This window comes from Microtus pennsylvanicus, chromosome 15, assembly GCF_037038515.1.
Source record: "Microtus pennsylvanicus isolate mMicPen1 chromosome 15, mMicPen1.hap1, whole genome shotgun sequence".
NCBI lineage: Eukaryota > Metazoa > Chordata > Mammalia > Rodentia > Cricetidae > Microtus > Microtus pennsylvanicus.
The window spans coordinates 21,195,962-21,206,930 of record NC_134593.1 but is presented as its reverse complement, the minus strand read 5'-3'; the positions used below and the strand labels follow the sequence as shown (position 1 = coordinate 21,206,930).

General features: G+C 39.8%; 1 long non-coding RNA gene across 1 annotated transcript; it reads right to left on the bottom strand.

Annotated features, from left to right (window-relative positions):
* Positions 1 to 7,645: 7,645 nt before the first annotated feature.
* On the bottom strand, positions 7,646 to 9,101 carry LOC142835707 (uncharacterized). Its single transcript, XR_012907919.1, has 3 exons — positions 8,963 to 9,101; positions 8,542 to 8,778; positions 7,646 to 7,940 (listed from the first exon to the last, which is right to left on the bottom strand). It is a non-coding gene; the product is annotated as an uncharacterized LOC142835707 (long non-coding RNA).
* Positions 9,102 to 10,969: the final 1,868 nt, after the last annotated feature.

Genomic DNA, 10,969 nt, shown 5'->3' with positions numbered 1-10,969 from the left:
AGGATTGGACAGGCCCACGTTATGTTTCAACATGCTGGAATCAGTTTTCCCCACCATGTGGGTCCCAGGTTTGAACCCAGGTTGTCAGGCTTGGTGGCAGACACATTTGTCCTCTGAGCCATTTCACCGACTCCTCAAATGTGGCTTTATGCTCGGTGAGCTTTCGTGGAGGTGGGTCATCCAGAAGCAAGACTAAGAAGTGAGTAGTCCCAGAGTTGGCCTGTTGGTCATACCACACCTCTTGTGGCAGAGTCCTCTCTGTGGGTTGGAAGTCATCTCTAGAAGCTGTACCTTGTAACTCAGAGATTTGACCCCTAGATATAAATCTCATAGACCTCACGGAATGTCTGATGTGGGCACCAGAAATGGTGGCTGTTTTTCACCACAAGTGTTTGGAAGCAGATGTTCACTCTATGATGGGTACACCGTGAACCAAGTGCACTGAAAACAAAGAAGAGGAAACTGATGCTCATGACATCACAAGGTGGGAAAGCTGTGCCAAGAGAATGCAGAGTGTGCGATTTCATGTATGTAAATTTCACACAAGTTGACTAGCCTGTACCAGAGATGCTTAGGGGCAAAACTGTTCCCTAGCTGTGGGACTGTGAGTGTGAACTGCATGGGGCTGCACAGTGAAACCTCCTGGTCTGAAGATCTAAGATGAACCTGTAGGGATAAGTCCCGCCCCTTAGGGGGCATGTTCACCTCGGGCTAATGTTTGCCTATAAATTTGGCGAACATGCTCCCAGCCGTTTCTTCTGCTTTCCTGGTCTCCACGGGAACAGTGGTTCTGTAAGTCTATTTCGCCATTAAAGCTGTATATATATCTTTACAATCTGTCTGCATTCGTTTACGCTGTTACATTTTGGCGTCCAACGTCGGGCTATTTTGCCCCCTACTCAAGCGGGTAGCCTGCTAGATAACACAGCACCCTCCTGGGTGCTGTTTTTTAGTTCGTGACTCCAGCCCCAGTGCGGAGTCCGAGACACACTCGGCCACACAGGCCCATTCTGCCTGCCGTGGCTAAGTTTGCAGCGGAACCCCACTGCCTGAATTAGCAGAAGCTCAAGTACCTGCGGTTTCGCAACAAAAGCCGCCACAGTGGCAGATTTGGTCTGATACAAAGTGACTTGGCCGGGCGGTGGTGGCGCACACCTTTAATCCCAGCACTTGGGAAGCAGAGGCAGACGGATCTCTGTGAGTTTGAGGCCGGCCAGGCGGTGGTAGTGCACGCCTTTAATCCCAGCACTTGGGAGGCAGAGACAGGCAGATCTTTGTGAGTTCAAGGCCAGCCTGGTCTACAAGAGCTAGTTTTAGGACAGGCTCCAAAAACACAGAGACCACCACTGGCAGGAACCGATCATTGCAGGTAAAAATTTTTCTTTTAAAAATAAAATGTCTGAACATGTTACTGTTCAAGAATTTAACAGTTTTTTTAATTGTACCATATGGGAGATTTTACAAGAGGTGTCTATCACCCCACATCTATGGATCCTTCTGGGATTCATAGTTTTCATTGGCACTAAATGGTTTGATAATAGAAATATGATAAAGTCTTTATGAGACTAATCCAGGATTCTTAAGGCAAAGATTGAACGCTTAAAAACAATTGAGAATGACAACAATCTTCTCAAGAATCAGTTTGAAGTTCTCCAGGCTGATGTTAAGGAGAAATTCATTACTATGGAAGAGGGAACAGCTGATTTGGATCATAAGCTTCAGTCCCTTTCTGTAGGAACTGAAACATTAGTGGCTGATATTAAGGAGAAATTCATTACTATGGAAGAGGGAACAGCTGATTTGGATCGTAAGTTTCAGTCCCTTTCTGTAGGAAATGAAACATTAACTGAGAGAATCAAAACTGCTGAATGTGACAATTGGATTTTGTCTAAAGTTTATGACAGATTGGCAGAAAGATTGTCAATTCAAGAAGGCACGTTTTATGCCATAAAAATTATGTCCAAAGATGAGATGTTATCTCTAATGGACAAACTTCATACTTTAGAATCCTCAATGAAGGCTTTGGAACATAATTCTGGACAGGAGATTCAGACATTGCAGAAGGCAATAGTGAATAGAATTGAAAAGATTGAGGAATTTCTAAATTCTGATGAAGAAGAGCAAAGGGTAGAAAGGCAAATAATACACAAGAAATTTCCCAAATCTATAGTATACCATTACATGGACGACATTTTGTTATCCGATTCAAACATGGATACCTTGAACAGGCTGTTTGAAGAAATAAAGATACTTTTACCTAAATGGGGATTGCAAATTGCTCCTGAAAAGATTCAGAAGGGAGATTCTGTTAATTATTTAGGTTATAAAATAGGTTTGCAAAAATTAAGACACAAAAGGCACAAATTAGAAGAGATCGCCTACTGACTCTTAATGACTTTCAGAGACTGTTAGGAGACAATTCCAGTCTACGACCAGCTATTGGGATAACACCTGATCTAATAATTCATTTGAACAAAACCTTGGATGGTGATAAAGATTTAAACAGTCCCAGAGAATTAACAGCAGAAGCAGAAAAGGAACTGACAATGATTGAGGAAAAATTACAACAGGCACATGTGGACAGGGTGAATCCAGAGCTCGATTGTATTCTCGTCATACTACCATCAAAAATTTCTCCTACAGGAATTTTAATGCAGAGAGATGATATTATCTTGGAATGGATCTTTTTACCACATAAACCAAGTAAGAAACTGAAAACTTATGTGGAAAAAGTCTCTGAGTTAATTATAAAAGGCAAGCTGAGACTTCGTCAACTAGCAGGCATAGACCCAGCAGAAATTATAGTGCCTTTCACTGCTGATGAACTAAAGAAATTATGGGAAGATAATGAACCATGGCAAAGAGCTTGTGCTAATTTTTTGGGAGACATTAATAACAACTATCCAAAAAGCAAGAGGCTTAACTTCATAAAGAGAACTTCTTGGATCCTTCCTCGAATCGTCCGTGATGCTCCAATAACTGGAGCCCATACATTCTATACTGATGCCAATCAATCAGGAAAGGCAGGTTACAAATCAGAAGACTTGGGTAAGGTGGAACAAAGTCCTTATGATTCTGTCCAGAAGGCAGAATTATATGCCATTCTTATGGTGCTAAGGGATTTTAAAGAACCTATTAATTTAGTTACTGATTCACAATATGCAGAAAGAGTTATTTTACATATTGAAACTGCTGAATTTATACCTGATGATACAGAACTAACCTCATTGTTTCTCCAGGTTCAAGATTTGATCAGGAACAGGCTTTGCCCTATGTACATAACACACATCTGATCCCATATGGGTCTGCCAGGTCGTCTAGCACAAGGTAATGCAGAAATTGATCAATTATTGATTGGTAGTGTGCTACAAGCCTCTGAATTTCATAAAAAACATCATGTTAATAGCAAAGGTTTGAAGAAAGAGTTTTCAATTACATGGCAACAAGCTAAGGAGATTGTAAAGAAATGCCCTACTTGCTCTTTCTATAACCAAACACCACTGCCAGCAGGGGCTAATTCAAAGGGCACCCATAGGAATGAAATCTGGCAGATGGATGTGTTCCACTTTGCAGAATTTGGCAAATTAAAATATGTTCATCACACCATTGACACTTATTCAGGCTTTCAGTGGGCAACTGCTTTAAGTTCAGAAAAAGCTGATTCAGTAACCACTCATTTATTAGAAGTCATGGCTATCATGGGTATACCTACACAAATAAAGACGAATAATGGTCCTGCTTATGTCTCTAGGAAAATGAAACGGTTTTTTGATTATTACAATATCAAGCATGTTACAGGTATACCATACAATCCTACAGGTCAAGCAGTCATAGAAAGATCAAATCGAACTATAAAGGATATGTTGAACAAACAGAAAGGGGTGGAAAACACCCCCAGAAATAGGTTACATAATGCTTTGTTAACCTTGAATTTTCTCAACGCTAATGAGAAGGGAACGACGGCTGCAGAAAGACGTTGGATAATGGAAAAGTCTGCTGAACTAAATCAACCAGTTTATTTCAAGGATGTGCTCACCTCACAATGGAAGCCAGGAGATGTGCTGCATTGGGGAAGGGGTTTTGCTCTTATCTCCACAGGTGAGGAAAAATTATGGATACCGTCAAAATTAATAAAGGTTCAGTTTGAAGAAGAGAAGTCACTTGGAAAAGATAAATAACAATTCATTCACAAGGATGGCGAGCATACTGAGGGTAAGGTTTACAGATAGGTTTGGGGCAGGGTTCTTTTCTTATCTCTACAGGAAAATATTCATCTTCAAAGAATTTAAGGGACCCTGAATATTTAATTACTGATGGATGGAAAATAGTTACGACCCACTAAGTATCAACAATAAAATTCTATACATACTGTAAGTATTGATATTTTAATATATATTTATATGTTTTATTGAACACTTCTTTATAAATGTGTAGAGCTGGTTTTGGAATTGGACTATGGCTCAGTCCCTCTTCAATTCCAAGCCTGTTGATAATAGATATTTCAGAGTTTCTGTCTCAGGTCAGGATCCATGAAATGGGACAGAATAAGAATAATTTTATACTTGATAAACTTTCTTTGCCTTTCCTCATATCTGTGTCTTTCTTTATATGTCAGTATATGTCCTTGTTGTTAATGTTTAAATTTCCTATAACAAGCAACATATTTTCCTACAGTTATCTTTTGTTCTCAATAGTGTTTGTTATATTTATCATTTGTTATTATTATTTATAGTTATATTTGGTTTAGTTCTGTCTTATTTAGACAAAAGGGGGAGATGTAGGGTTAAGCCAGCCCCTTTAGGGGGCAGGTTTGCCTCGGGCAAATGTGTATGAATAAATCGGGAGCGCGGGAGGCTGCTCCTCCTTTTTCCTGCCTCCTGTGAAAACGGCTGTGCGGGAACCTCGGTTCTGTAAGTTTATTTAAACATTAAAGCTGTATATATTCTTTAATATCAGCCTTGCATTTATTTACACCAGTACACAGTACTAGAACTTCTATGCAAGCTACTGGATGAGGGAAGTTGGCAATGATTCTACCCATCTGTAGACCCTGTGTGTGACAACTTGCCTGGCAAGATATTCTCTGTGTGTTGACTCTTAGAGGAACAATGAAATTTGTGCTTTGATTTTAGGTCTACCATACAGTAGGGAACTCTTGGCTGGTTCTGTAAACTTGGTTAAGAGCCCAATGACTGAGGCCATGGTGATGTAATATGAAAATATGTCTTATTCTAGAGACTGAAACAATTGCTTGACATCACAGCCAGAGTTCATAACATATCTTGAGGTCACTTAAGACATAAGGCTGCTCTCCTACTGTGTACTCAAATTGATTGTTTAGCCAACTTTTAAGAGAAAAATGTAACAATTACCACCACTTTCCTTGGTCTTTATAATAGCCGCCTTTTACAAACTAAACTAATACTTAATTGTAATGTTAAATTATGTCTTTTTCTGTGCCCCTGATCCAGAACAATTCATGTATATCATTTGTATAAAAGAGCAAACATAGAGGTTGAAAACACTTCTAAATGAGTTTCCACCAAAACAGTTGGGCACAGCAGTCCAAAGAGCAGTCAGGGTTCCCTGCCCTGTGGGAAGTCCAAGGTCCTCCCTCCTCCATCTAGGTCTAGGAAGGTGAGCATCCAAATAGACTAGGTTCCCACAAAGCCAGTACATGCAGTAGAATCAAAACCCAGTGCCATTGTCCTTGGCTTCTCAGTCAGCCCTCCTTGTTAGCCATGTTCAGAGAGTCTGGTTTGATCACATGCTCCATCAGTCCCAGTCCAGCTGGACTTGGTGAGTTCCCATTAGATCAGCCCCACTGTCACAGTGGGTGGGTGTACCCCTTGCGGTCCTGACTTCCTTGTTCATGTTCTCTCTCCTCAGTGGTAAAAAACAATGACATCTTGAATTTTGCATGCAAATGGATGGAAATAGAACACACTATCCTGAGTGAGGTAACCCAGACCCAAAAAGATGAATATGGTATGTATTCACTCATTAGTGGATTCTAGCCATAAATAAAGGACATTGAACCTATACTTCGTGATCCTAGAGAAGCTAAATAGGAAGGTGAACCCAAAGAAAAACATAGTTAGCCTCCTAGATATTGGAAGTAGACAAGATATCCAGGCAAAAATTGGAAGCTTGAGGGTTGGGTGAGGTGGAGAGGGGGAGAGAGAAGTGAGAAGGGGAGGATGGGGAGAGCTTGGGGGAATGGGATGGTGGGGATGGAGGAAGAGTGGATATGGGAGCAGGGAAGTATATATCTTAATTAAGGGAGCCATTTTAGGGTTGGCAAGAGACTGGACTCTAGAGAGGTTCCCAGGTGTCCAAGGAGATGTCCCCAGCTTGTTCCTTGAGCAGCTGAGGAGAGGGCGCCTGAACTGTCCCTATCTTATAGCCACACTGATGAATATCTTGCATATCACCATAGAACCTTCATCTGGCAATGGATGGAGAGAGAGACAGAGACCCACATTGGAGCACTGGACTGAGCTCCCAAGGTCCAATTGAGGAAAATTTCTAAATTTTATAAAATATTTCTGACAGATTGCCACTTGAAAGCCAATGTAATAATATCATAATAACATCATTTTTAAAGGTGTCTTATATCTTTAATCTTTCAAAATAATGTACAACAGGTTAATAGTTTTTTTTAGAATACCAAAAAGGAGGTGGACTAAGAAGGAACTAGATTACATATATATATATATATATATATATATATATATATATATATATATATATATATATATATATAAGAAGGAACCAGAAATACATTATAATTTATTTTTTATATATTTTTATAGTATTCTTTCATCCCCTGCAGTACATTCCACGTTTCCTCAAAAACAGAGTTTTAAAATCATGCATTCTGAAAATATTGAGCTCATTTAAAAGACCAGGTATTTTAATTGTACATATATAAATATATAACCTCCCACACACATAAGCCATGTTGATTTTTATATTCTAGCCCTAGCTGGGCCTCTTAGTCTCAACAATTCTCAGTGGAATTTTTCATTTTTGAATGTTGAAGGGTGCCAAGGAACCCATACATATCTATATTTGTATTCATAAATATGTGGCAAACTTGGCATCTAATATTTGTCATCTTTTGTTACAAATGAACAACTCTACTCGTTTTCTGGAAATCTCATGAAATTCATTCTAGGCAGAAATTGATTTCAATATTTTATCAGATGGCAGAATAATGAATTTATTGATCTCTTGGAAATACTTTTGACCCTTGCTGCTTTCAACTATCCATTAAAGCTCCTTAACCTCCTTAGAATTCCACACAACTAGGAGGCTTCTGATCAAGGATTAAGTCCAAGTAGCAAAGTGTTTTTGTTTATCTTTCAGAATTTATCAATGTGTTCCACTAGATAAGTCAAATTCCTATTGAATTGTGTATCCCCTTGAGTTGTGTCCTCTCTCTGGGGATGCATGTACAGTACATGTTTAAATAGGTGAATGAAAGTTTAGCAAGCTTTACATGTACTGAAAGCATAATAAGGTCTATAGAATTAGATAAGATTTAATGTTTTAATGCCTGGCCAGTAATTCAAGGAACAAAACACTATATGTAATTTATCTGCAACACTGGTGAAAGATGAATGTTATGCCTCCCTCCCTTTTTTAATAACTCACTTAGTCCAACTGATAATGTCCACATGCACTTGGCTGTGGGGGATCCTACTGGAAGTCTTACTCCTTAAGATAAATGACACAAAAATGGGATGGGATGGAGGCAGAGGACAGGGATGGGGAAGATATGAGCAACATGGATGATCTGAATTACATACATTAAAATGTCAAAGAGTAAACTGAAAATATTCTTCAAACAATAAAATGAAAGAAAACCTTAAAAAAATATTTCTAACAGCTTGTCATTTGTTGACAGGAGCTCCTCTTAGGTTGTTCAGCAGAAACTAAAAAGAAAAGCAAGAATTATCAGTAGTATCAAGAACATCATTGGTGGCATCGTCAAGATAAGCAGTAACAGAGGCATCACCCGTAGAATCCTATGTAGTGTCATGTCACAATGAGTATCATTGTATTTGAGAATGGTGAGAATGTGGAGTCTTGTTTCATTGGTTTTATTCTCAGAGGTTGTTTCTTTTGGGGTGTTTGTTTCCAAAACACTGCTGTCCACATAAGTCACAGTGTATGGGCACAGAAAAATAACAACTAATATCTAACAGTTACATTTCCCTGCTTAGCCATTCAGAAAATACAAGTTTCACATTAAGAGTGAAAATCATTTCCTCATTCCAGCATGGGAGGCAACTGTGTGCTTACCAACTTTACTTGATCAGTTTGGTTGGACTAAACTGAATTGGTAATTTTATGTGATGCATTTTCAATATGACTAGAAAAGATAATCATTTTTTCTAGTTATAGGTAATATCTAAAGAGTCCTATACAAAGTATGAAATTTATTTATCATCATGCATATTAGAGCCAAAGAGAATTGGATTTCCCGCACAGAAATATTTATCTATTTTAAGCCATTGGTGTGGTCTACCTTACCTTGTTAAGCTCCTTTAACTTTAACTGTGCAGGATTTCTAAATTAGGTTCCATATCCACGGCATCGTCAAAGCCACCAACTGCAGCAACCACATTGACGATGTTAGGAGGAGCAAGGATGTGGTTGCTGCCCAAAGTAGAAAAACCATGACAGGAGTCTTCGCTGCATAGCTGGTGCCGTGAGCAGGACTTGAAACAAGAACCCGCATATGAGCATTCTGAGGGTCCAACGCGTCACCTGGGATACAAACAAGAGCAGATTCCTGGTCAGTAGTGAAGCTAAGACACTGTGTTCTCTTCTAAGCAGGTATCAAGAACAAGGTCAGAATGTTGCACAGGGTCCATGGTATCACCAGTGTGGCTACCAGGAGCAAGCTCAGGGACAGCATGTGTTCTCCCCCTTGCATGCCCAGTATAAGTACCTCGAGAAGGTGTGTGATCCACGCTGGTGTTGTTAACAGGAGTCTCCTCAGAAGACTGACGATTGTCACCTCTTTCACTAACGCTGGTGGTGTTAACAGTAGTTTCCTTGGATGACTGACGATTGTCACCTGTTTCACTAACGCTGGTGGTGTTAACAGTAGTTTTTTCAGATGACCGGCGATTGTCACCTCTTTCACTAACGCTGGTGGTGTTAACAGTAGTCTCCTCAGAAGACTGACGATTGTCACCTCTTTCACTAACGCTGCTGGTGTTAACAGCAGTCTCCTCAGAAGACTGACGATTGTCACCTCTTTCACTAACGCTGGTGGTGTTAACAGTAGTCTCCTCAGAAGACTGACGATTGTCACCTCTTTCACTAACGCTGCTGGTGTTAACAGTAGTCTCCTCAGAAGACTGACGATTGTCACCTGTTTCACTAACATGAGAAGTTGATGTGGCATTGGCATGGGCAGGAGGCTGGGGCACGATGTCATGCATATTGGATGGAGGAAGGAAATCTTCTCCCTTCTTTGTTTCAACCTTTAAGGAAATTTTGAGATGTTAGATTTCATTGAAAATTTCACTTATTTTTTGTTCATTTTAGAACTTATCTGATAATGTCAGGGTCTTGATTTAGAGTCCCCAAATGTTTGTTTTCTCAGGCTAATTTTATCACTATAACCGCTGATATCCTGAAACTTTTGCTTCCATTGGTTTAGTCAAAGGCCCAGAGTTTGAGAATCTTAAAAGGGGACCTATTCAGCTTTATGCCTTCTTTTCTGCTGTTCTTTGCTACCTCTCTATAATGGAAAGATGAAAAAAAAAGACACAATGTGTCCTCTCCTGTCTTTATGACAAGGATTTTACATTCCATCCAGATTAAGAGAATGTGACAATCGGGGGCTTTGGAAACAAAAAGAACCTCGCTCTTCTGCACCACACTACTGCTTTCCCCATGGCTTTCACAATTGCCCATTAGGTTCCTGGGATAACAGAATAGGGAGGGTGACTTTTGAAATGCATGAATAAAGTGTGCCACTTCCCACAGTGGATGGAAACTATGGGGCTGAAGGAAGGGTTCTGGGAGAGGCCATCCAAACTCTTACTCCTTAGCTATGACTGTTTTTATATATGGCTGATGAATGCAATGGACTGTTTCAGCATCTCTGTGGTGGCTTGAATGAGAACAGACTCATGTACCAGGTTTGAGGAGGATTTGTGCTACTTATGTGAAAACGTTCCAAAGCTTACCCAACATGATCAAACAATGTCACACGGAGATGGTAAACAAAATAGCTTGAGAAGCATTGTTTGTAAAGGAAAACATATGAGGAAGTAACATACTACATGTGTGTCCAAACTGCTCAAGGGCATCACGTGAAAATGTTCAGTTCATTGGTTTCCTTGAGAATGATGAGCGTGAACACATCAAAGCTAGAGATTTGTGAGCCTTAGACACACTTTCACACGCCATATGTTTCACTCATTGCTTCATCATTAACTAAATATGCTTAAGCCAGTTGTAAAAAGGAAATGAAAGGGCCACATGGTACAAGTATAGTTTTCCAGGACACATGTCACATGGAAATTAGAAACACTGAAGATGACTGAGAAGACCCTGAAAATATTTTCCTTATATGTTAGTTACACAACATGAGTGCCAATGAATATATAGACACCATTTATTATCTGAATAATCAATATTGTATCATCCTAAAAATTACTATTGGAGTGTGTGTTTGCTTGTGTGCTTGAATTAATATGCCTGTTTGTGCTATGCTAGTGCGTGTGTGTATACGTACATGCATACATGTGTGTGCGCACATGTGTGTGTGTGTGTGTGTGTGTGTGTGTGTGTGTGTGAAGGGCAGAGGATAACCTTCAGGAAACGGCTCTCTGCTTTCGCTGGGTGAGACAGGGTCTCGCAATGTTTCTGTGCCTCTGTGTGTTCCAGTCTGGCTGGTTTGTAGGTTTCAGAGCTATTCTACTCTCTCAGCCTCCAATCT